Consider the following 7,311-nt stretch of genomic DNA (forward strand, 5'->3'; position numbering starts at 1 on the left):
TTTTTTTTTTTTTCTGTTCTAGCCCTTGGAGATGAGTAGTTTGCGATCAGGATTTTATTACAACGGATGTTTCCATATGACCATCTTATTCATTTTCCTCTTGAGTGTGTTAGGGCACGTTTTAATTTATGTTAAATGTTACGCAATTGGTATTAATAAAGAGATATCTTGAAAAATGTTTTTGGTTCTTCTTTTTCTTTGCTCTTTGAAAATAACATAACTTTTAAGGCCTGGTCTTCTGACCATAAAGGTTAAAGTAATCTGGGCTAATTACATCAGCATGCTATGCTTTTTTTTTTTTCTTTTTTAATGACAAAGAAAGCAAGAAAACAGGTAAAAACTCTCAAATGTAGGGCCAGAATAGTTTTATAATGATATTTATTATATCATTATATAATAATGGGATTAAAATTGAGATGGGATTAAAATATGTGATCCACGGAGACACTTTGATCTTCAAACGGAAGGAGTATGGTCTGATCAATAGTAAATTTTTAGTAAAATGGGAAACATTTCTTACCTTCAAATAATGTAAATGGAAAGGTTTGTATAATTTTGCCATCAAAACCCTAAAACTAGATCCTGGAAAACATTTTCAGTAGTGCTGTCTGATGCTAGTAACGATTGAAGGTGGGAGAAGAAGGGGAGGACGAAAGATGAGACGGTTGGATGGCATCACCGATGCGATGGACCTGAGTTTGAGTAGGTTTCAGGAGTTGGACAGGGAGGCCTGGCCTGCTGCAGTCCATGGGATCGCGAGGAGTGGGACATGACTGAGCGACTTAACTGAACTGAATGCTCTCTAGCAGGATTCAGCATGTAGAATCGGAAATTTGGAAAGTTAGTTTCATATTTGTATCTGAAGATAAAGAAAAATTTTATATGTGAAAACTCATCTTCTGTTATTTTAGATAATTGAAGTCAAGACATCTTAGGTTTAAAGAGAATCTAAATATTTGTGATTCTCCTGCCTATTTAATTGGAACCTTTGGTTATTCTATCATAGATTGCTCCTCAGATTTTGTTGTTTCTTCAAAGAGATCATATGAAAGCAAATGTTAACTATTTGTTGTCTTCAAGTTTAGAAACAAAATTGTAAAGTGATATTACTGTTAAAATGTGATATGCTTTTGAAAATGAAAACCATAATTCTTTTGCTTAAATATCTGAACTGTATAGTCTGTCAAGATCTGCAGGTCCCTTTTCCAGCTCTAGGCTCCTTGGGGTAGATCTGTGTCTCCAGCACCTAGGGCAGGTCTGGGACACAGCAGGCACTCAGGTCACATTAGGGAAAAAGATGAGTCAGTCATTTGCTGAATAACACAATGCCTTCTATGTTTTGTTCCTTTTAAACACAAAATACAGCAACTTAACTCATTTTACGAAGGCAAAGAAAGAAATATTTTACATTACCTGCTTTACTGCTTGTTAAATGAAGGAAACTAAGCTCATGGTATTACTTAATAAATAGAATACAAAATGTCTACCAGTTGTATTCTTAAAGGTTGCAATAAACTGTTATGAGCCAGCATGAAAAACATGGGGTGATTTCCCCCTCCACCATCTTTTAAGAAGAGATGAACAGGTTGGAAATCTTCAGGGAACTAATTTTAAAAAATTGAGTAAATTTTAAAGATCTTATTGACTATTTGGTGATTCACAAATTGAACATCATTCAATCTAGCAGATAGAAAGATGTTCCTAAGATTTGTGCAAAATGAAAGACTTATAGGTAGATGGGAGCTGGAACAAGGAAGTTACACTAGGCAAAAAATGGGTTGCTTATTGCAAAGTTACTCCCTTTTATAGGACGTTGTACTGATCACAGGATTCCTAATTGATTAGGTTAAGATTTCATTTCTGAAAGAGCCAAAACTGTAATTTCGTCTTGGTTTGGTCTTGTGAGGCTTTAGCATGAACAACTCCATGTGGTGCCTATTGTCTTTTCTCAACAAATTATTTATATATTTGGCTGCATCTGGTCTTAGTTGGTCAGGTGTGAGTTTTCCCTTTGGCACATGGACTCTCCAGTTGTCGTGTGTGGGTTCCAGTAGTTGCAGCATGCAAGTTCTTTAGTTGAGGCACGTGAGCTCAGTTGCCCCAGGGTTGTCCTAGAGCACTGGCTTTGGGTGCAGAGATCTGATCAGTATATGAGCTTAATAGCACTTGTGGGAATTAACTTTTAGGAAGTTTTGAATGAAGGGATGTAGTTACCATTCTTAAACAGCCTTCATATTCCTTTTTAGATTAAAATATTTTAAGGAATGAAAAGGAATTTTCATACTTATTTTGAGATAGAAATGGATTAATTCAGTGTTTTGAACATCCACACACTAGGTGAGCAAACTTACATAGGTTGTATAGTGATACACAGGATGGTCCTCGCCCTGTGAGAGATTGAGAGTTGGGAGGTTGCAGGACAGTTTAAAGGTCATCAGGGCTTCAAGAAGGGAGTGGGAGGCCCAGAGAAAGGAGACTATGGACATTAGGTCAGGGGCATTTGGTTACTGAAGAACAGATGATGAGAAGGCAGGGATATAGTGATTACTGAAATTTACCAATTCCAATGTACCTCAACTGTTTTCATATTATAAGTGTTTTGGGGAGAGTTGAAATAATGTTTCTGATGAAGCTACTCAGAAATAATGTTTAACTTAATAAATTTGTTTACTTGACTTAAACATTGATGAAGTTTCCCATATTCATTTTATCTTCCAACATGAGCGAGGTATCACGTGTCTTCTTAATCTAAATTATTTTTCTGAACTTAAAAAAATTGTATATCATGCCCAAATATTTAGTATCATCATAGAAAAACTCTCCCCAAATAAGACATCAAGCCTTTCTCTGTGGTAGAAGTTGACGTGGTTAGATTTGCAGTTATGGACAGAGGGTGTTCTTTCATCCCACCACCTCCATTCCTAAGTGGGAAAAAAATGATCATCAGACTTGTTCGGCACCAGACCATGGGCCGAATTTGAACTGATCTTCTGAAAATGATCTATTCTCTCAGGTATTCTGCATTTGAATTCATCAAAAGGGAAAGTAAATTCTATTTGGAACTGGTGAGGGAGGAATATCAACATCTATTTTGACCAGCTGGATGCTGGATCTCAGTTATCGTTTTCATTACTTTGGAGGACTGAACAAATCTGCTGGAGGAGGGTGATGGGTTTAGCCGTTCTCAAAAGACCTGTACGTGGTCTTGTCCCCAGTCTCATCTCCTCACACGTTGTGAATCTGGACTCCAGACCTGGGACTGGGATAGAGCCTCAGCTAAGATTTAGACTCTGCACTCAGATGTGTTCCCTTGAGATATACCTGCCAAACCTGTTCTTGTTTCCCATTTTTCCTTCTGTTTGCTTATATTTTACACATTTAAAATATTTCTACATATAGGGGCTCATATGCTTGAACCCAAATATATGCTTTCCTAGGCATACATATTCATCATTGCAGTACTCATAAAAGAAACCATTATCAATTTATGTCTAAGCAATGGAATCTGTTTTCCCAGACCACTCCTCTCAGGGCTAAACATGAGTTAAAATTAGTTTGTTTAAAGCTCTTAATTCTTTTACATGTAGTTTAAAATTGCTCTTGGGGAGTAAATCTGATTTATAGCTAAAATGTTATCTTAGAAATGTTCTTTAGGGCATAAACTTTCCCCTCTCAAAGTCTGGAATGATTATTTTGGACTTGTTCCTCCCCAAATCTGTTCAGATTTAAAGTGTATGAATGCCAGTGTGCATTTGCCAAATATTGTGATGGAACATTAAATGCTGTCAAAATTTCTATACAACTCAAAAAAAAGTGGGGATTTTGGTTATTTTGTATGGCCTCTTTTAATACTAGATTGGTGTGAATTAGTGGGAAATGCTTACAGCTGAGAACACCTTACAACTGGTGAATATTGATGTTAGATTCTGGAGAAGGATCTAAATGTACTACATGTGGTCAAGAGTTATTTTTTAGACCCAAGTGAGTCACTGTAGCTCTTGCCAGAAATAATGTATTGGATTGACTTGTGACTGGCTAAAGGAAGAGAGGAAATTGAGCTGGCCCCTAACCTTGTATCAGATAAAATAAGTGTCTTTCTGTGAAAACTGATTTGAGAGGCAGCAAAGGAATCATCTGCCAGCATCTCCCTCATTGTGTAGCACAGAGAATATTCCTATACTCATCTTTATAGTTCTTTAGAAGAGCTATTTTTGACAAATACAAAAACAGTTCCAGAAGTAGTGACACATGACTGGCTTTTCCCAAAGTGTACTCAATGGAATATTAGTTAAGCTTGGTTTGAAAAGGATTAGGTAAACAAAGATTAAAAGGTTTGCATGTGGCAAGACTTGAAATATGATAATGTGTGTTTCAAACCTCCAACTGTATACCCTACAGTATTTTCACCATTGAACTTCTTTTTGTCCCCAAGGAGGTTATTTTGTACCTGGTATTACACTAGTTTGAAAAGCATAGCACTCAGTCAGTCAGTTCAGTCGCTCAGTCGTGTCCGACTCTTTGCGACCCCATGAACCGCAGCACGCCAGGCCTCCCCATCCTGGAGTCCACCCAAACTCATGTCCATTGAGTCAGTGATGCCATCCAACCATCTCATCCTCTGTCGTTCCCTTCTCCTCCTGCCTTCAATCTTTCCCAATATCAGGGTCTTTTCAAGTGAGTCAGCTCTTTGCATCAGGTGGCCAAAATATTGGAGTTTCAGCTTCAACATCAGTCGTTCCATTGAACACCCAGGACTGATTTCCTTTACGATGGACTGGTTGGATATCCTTGCAGTCCTTATTATTATTCCTTTTCATATTTTGAGGGATTTACTTGATAATTCTTTAGCAGAGACACTCAAATAAGAAGTTCCTCAGGGATGTGGCAGAGAAGGCAATGGCACCCCACTCCAGTACTCTTGCCTGGAAAATCCCATGGACGGAGGAGCCTGGTGGGCTGCAGTCCATGGGGTCGGTAAGAGTCAGACACGACTAAGCGACTTCCTTTTCACTTTTCACTTTCATGCATTGGAGAAGGAAATGGCAGCCCACTCCAGTGTTCTTGTCTGGAGAATCCCAGGGACAGGGGAGCCTGGTGGGCTGCCGTCTATGGGGTCGCACAGAGTCAGACATGACTGAAGCGACTTAGCAGCAGCAGCAGCAAGTGTGACTGATGCTATATTGACACGTAGACTAAAATATCATATAGACATGTAGATTTTGTCTAAGTCTTGATAGCGGGATAATCATGAGTGGAGCAGTCATTTTACATTATTTTAAATTTCACATGCATCTATAGAATCCCTTCATTTTAATTGTTTTTATCTGTAGCTTTTATCAGAAATTAAAGAATTTTCTCTTTTATCTAAGTGGCTTATATGAAAAATCACTTCTCAAAATTTTTTTTTCAGAAAATTTTCTTGGGCTATTATTTTTTTCTTTAAATATGGTCATATATTCCACCAGGATTTTAAATATTTGGCCATATTGCCTTTCCTTTCATGAGGATTCTGCTTAGGTACCCTCTGAGATGAGTTTGGAGACGTAATAGATGGATGTAGCCTTTTCTGTTCTACTCTGCTCCACCGCCCCCCCCCCTCCGCCGCCCCCGCTTCCTCCTCTTCTGTGGGTATTAGAATAAGAAAGGGTCATCATCTGGATATCAGCTGGGAGGCTTCCTCTGATAAATGTGGGGCTTCCTTGGTGGCACAGATGGTAAAGAACCTGCCTGCAAACGTGGGAGACCTGGGTCCGATCCCTGGGTCAGGAGGATCCCCTGGAGGAGGGCCTGAAAACCCACTCCAGTGTTCTCGCCTGGAGAGTCCCAGGGACAGAGGGGCCTGGCGGGCTGCAGTCCACAGGGTCACACAGAGTTGGACACAACTGAAGTGACCTAGCATACACAAACCCACGTTGTCCTGGCTCATTTACTTCATGGCTCCCCATAATAGTCTCCAGTTTGGTCTTAAATACACAGCTTTTTCATACCTATCACAGGTGAGGAATTAGATAATATTTATCTTCATGGGGACTTAAAGATCCAAGGAGAGTTTGCTGGTTGTTGAAAAGAGGTGTTTAAGAGAAAAATTAGAAATGTGGATTGTCTTGTTTTTTAGAGACCTTGTCACAATGATCTTAATTCCCTATTAAAAAGTGCATAAATTGCTGTACTTAAATTTTGAAAAATCTTAGTGAATATAGTAAGAACAGTTACACTCTAAAAAAGGTAACTTCAGGTGTTTATTTTTTAAGGAAGTTATTTTTAACAGCTGTAGAAGGAACAGTTTGAGTCTTAAAATAATGCACATTTTGGTTAAGTCTGTGCAGTCATCCTTCAGTATCCATGGGGAATTGGTTCATCTGTGTATTTTACAAATTCTCACGTACTTTTCAAACCCACCTTAGTGCCTAATTTGTCATTCTTCACTGTTACCTGTGGACGACCTGGAGAAATCTCATTGACAGAATTAATTTCACTCTGGTGTCTACATGAGGTGCTGTATGTTGAGGACAACTCTAGGTCTTGAACTAATGGTAAAAGCCATGAAATATGTGATAAATGTCTTTAATATTTCTGAGACATCTTTTACATTATTTCTAAATCTTTTGGTGTGCTTTTCATAGTTGATTCAAATGGCTGGATGGCACCTTGTATTATTCTAACAAACATTTTCCCTTCTCTTTGGACTCTGTTTCAGTTTGCACAAAGTATATTTTTAAAAATGACACATAACTTTCAGAAACATCAAGCATTTTTCCTGAATAGTTTTAAAACTTGTATTGTTGCTGTTGTTTTTTTAACATTGAGGCTGAATCGTTGGCTGTAGTAATTCTATGCCATGTTTGCACAAGGAGAAGGCATGAATTAAAACGTGTTTCTGAAATGAATCTACAGAGGGTGAGGCTGGATGGTATTTCCCCCAAAATTTATAGACTAAAGATAATTTGTTTATAGCCTCTGTAAAGACAGTAGCATAAGCAAACCATTCATACCCTTACCAGCATTTTCAAGAGGCCAAAAAGGCTTTCCTTTGTAGCTAGTTCATGTCAGACTTTCCATGATGTCCTGTTTCCAGACCAAGGTAGTAACACTTTAGTATTTTTATATCATATTAACCTTGCAGGTATCAGTTCAGTTCAGTTCAGTCGCTCAGTCATGTCCGACTCTTTGCGACCCCATGAATTGCAGCATGCCAGGCCTCCTGTCCATCACCAACTCCCGGAGTTTACTCAAACTCATGTCCATCGAGTCAGTGACGCCATCTAGCCATCTCATCCTCTGTCGTCCCCTTCTCCTCCTGCCCCCAATCCC

General features: G+C 38.6%; 1 protein-coding gene across 1 annotated transcript in view; it reads left to right on the forward strand.

Moving 5' to 3' along the window:
- CPE (carboxypeptidase E) overlaps positions 1-7,311 on the forward strand; it is a 160,908-nt gene that overhangs the window by 6,268 nt on the left and 147,329 nt on the right. The window lies entirely within an intron of this gene.

Source organism: Bison bison, unplaced genomic scaffold (genome assembly GCF_000754665.1).
Source record: "Bison bison bison isolate TAMUID 2011002044 unplaced genomic scaffold, Bison_UMD1.0 scf7180017864103, whole genome shotgun sequence".
NCBI lineage: Eukaryota > Metazoa > Chordata > Mammalia > Artiodactyla > Bovidae > Bison > Bison bison.